The sequence below is a fragment of the Pteropus alecto genome, unplaced genomic scaffold (genome assembly GCF_000325575.1).
Source record: "Pteropus alecto unplaced genomic scaffold, ASM32557v1 scaffold3, whole genome shotgun sequence".
NCBI classification, from domain to species: Eukaryota; Metazoa; Chordata; class Mammalia; order Chiroptera; family Pteropodidae; genus Pteropus; species Pteropus alecto.
The window spans coordinates 69,478,808-69,481,813 of NW_006442484.1; the positions used below are offsets into that span (position 1 = coordinate 69,478,808).

The following is a 3,006-nucleotide window of genomic DNA, read 5'->3' on the forward strand; positions in this document are numbered from 1 at the left end:
CTCTCTCTCTCTCTCTCTCTATCTCTCTCTCTCCCCCCACCTCCTACACTCCCTCCTTCCTTTCTTCCTTCCTTTTCTGTCTCCTCCTCCTCCTCCTCCTCCTCCCCCTCCTTCTCCTTTTCTTTTTCAGAGACAAATGGTTTATTTGGTAACAAGGAATAAAAAAAAGAATTCTTAATTCCTTTTCTCTCTTTTGGTGACTGGACTGTTATAGCCAAATGGATAGCAACATACAAGAATTCACTTGCAGTTCTTGATTTTTACAGAATTGAAAAGATGTCTGAGTTATGTGACTTGCAATTATTATTTTCTAGACAAAAGTGCCACATGTTGTGCTTTCTAATGTATTAGCAGTTGCTACATTTTCCTTCTTCAGGTTTCATGGCAGGAAACATAAGTACTTCCTCTTTTTTTTTCTCTTTATAATTTGCCTTTTTATTTAGAAATTCCACAAGAAAGGAAAATGGAATACTTGAAATATTGTTCTGACATCTGTTACAGAGCTTCAGTCATTAGTCTGCATATCAGAGAAAACTATACTAAAGTATCTATTATTTTAATCATATCTCTACATGTTTAATGAAGCTTGTGTTAATCCAGCATATATAACTCCAGTTTGGCTACATAAAATCAAACATTCCTACTATTCCTGTAGACATTTTTTTTAATTCTTTTTTTATTAAGTTTATTGAGGCGACATTGGCTAATAAAATTATATAAGTTTCAAGTGTACAATTAATAACATGTCATCTGTATGCTGCATTGTGTGTTCACCACTTAAGGTCAAATTTCCTTCTGTCACCATACATTTGACCCCGTTTACCCTTATCTTCCTCCCCCTCTTCCCTCCGCTGACCACTAAACTGTTGTCGGTGTCTATGAGTTTTCATTCGTTCGTCTTTGTTTGTTACTTTCAATTTTATATCTCGCGTATGAGTTTCATCTATGTATATGGCCTTCTCATTGCCAGTGGCCCTGGCCTGTTCTTCGAAAAACTTCCACTGACGCATGGGGTTATTCAGCTCGGTGTAGGCATTGCAAATTTCCTTCTTCATGACAAACATCTCAAAGCACTCAGTTACACCCTCTTTAGAACAGTGCTGTTTTGTCAAAGGGCTCATTCATTATATGTGGGTGATCACAGATGCATGCCACTTCCAGTAGCTCCAGAACAAGCTTGTCAAGGAACCTGGCTGCTGTTCAGGATGGAGGGCATTCAATGGCTTTTGCCATACGGGTATTAAGAATTTTGTGAGTTTCTTCGGTTTCGAAGAGGTTAGTTTCTAGCAGCATCACTCCCAGGGCTTTCTCAAGCTCTTCTACTCTGATTCTTTGGAAGGGTGGGGTAAAGTCAATCTCGTAGGCTTGTCCCTTTGGGTCATCTGGGTAGTAGGTGACCTTTTCACTGCCTGTAATGTGCTTCACCATCCCTGAAATCATTTTCTCCATGATTTCCAAGAGATCATGGTATTCTGCATAGGCCATGTAGAACATAGGCTATAGTGCTTCAGGATTGTGAGTCAAATCAGTTCCTACATTCCAGAACTGGTGTCCAATTTCATAAACCTGGTCAATGCCCCCAACTACCAGCATCTCATGGTAGAGTTCAGAGCAATTCACACATATAAATTCTTGTCCAGCTCATTGTGGTAAGTGATAAAAGGCTGGGCCACAGCTCCCTCTGGGATGATGTTCATCATGGGAGTTTCAAGCTCTAGGAATCCCAACTCATCCAAAAATTTCTTACATATGTGATGATCTTTGAGTGAATGATAAATTTCTGCCTCACAAAGTCATTCAGAAACAACTCCTAGTATCCCTGACGATATTGTGTTCCCTTGTCTTTGAGGCCAAAGTGAGGATGAGGTAACATATGCAAGCAAGGAGTTCTCGGTGTATTCTCATAGGGAATGATGCTTAGCTCACCCTTCTTGGTTTTCCAAAGATTCCCCTGAATTCAATGTAGCTTGTTATTGATAGGAATAAATTCTTCTTCTGATTTATAATTCCTGGAATTGGTCATGACTTGCAAATTGGCGCCCTCTCCTCGAAAACCATAGAAGATGAACTTTCCCCCAGAAGCTCTTTTGGCATGGATCCTACCTGCCACCTTTAAGATGCTGTCACCTGGGTGGTCCCCAGGTTACATGTGACTTTATTCTTAGATGAAGCGAGTGAGTGAGATGTCTATATGGAATCTGGATGGGTACCAGTCATTAACCTTTAGTTGGTGGACCGATTGACTGAGGATCTTCTAGTATTGGTTTGGGTCCAGGCTCTCTAACTGGGCACCGATGTTATTGGTGTAGTTGGTGGCAGCAGCATTGGCTTAGCTTAGTTGTTTCTCACTGAGCTCCTTATGCTTGGCCTACTTCTCTACTACCTTCTTCTCAGCTTTCAGGCATTTTTTTAGCTCATTTTTGCTCAGTCTGGGGTCACTGCCATCCACATTCACCTCAGCCTCCTGTACCACAGCCATCTCTCCAGACATCCTGACCTGAAAGCTGCAACATTTTCCTTTTAACTTCAGAGTTATATCACCTGTTAAGCTGACAAATAGCGATGCAACAGAGAAGACATATTTGTTTGATATGAGTGTGTGAAAGAGAGATTGGCAAGCAGGGAGTGGTTTCCATTAATGTAGCAACTATCATTAAATTTGTAATTAAAAAATACAAATGTCAAATACTGGAGAGGAAATCAATTTGTTAGGGAGAAGATAGTTATGATTCAGCTGTCACATGTTGGGCTGAGACAGAACCTAAGAGTGACACTAAAACTTGAGTGATTCAGGATGCATTTTATGAGTTCCTTACATTAGATTCTTAAAATAAGGAACATGATATTTTAAGACCCTATGACTATTGTTAAAACTATATATAAACAAGAATTATAGCTGAAACTACATATTCACTCTCACTGTCATATTTCAGATTTCTATTTTAGATAAACATAATGACATTAGAGATTCTGATTTAGATCCAGCATAGAGAAAAAGAAGAATCT

The 3,006-nt window shown here is 39.5% G+C and overlaps 1 pseudogene; it reads right to left on the bottom strand.

Annotated features, from left to right (window-relative positions):
* Positions 1-310: 310 nt before the first annotated feature.
* Positions 311-2,479, bottom strand: LOC102883948 (annotated as a pseudogene).
* Positions 2,480-3,006: the final 527 nt, after the last annotated feature.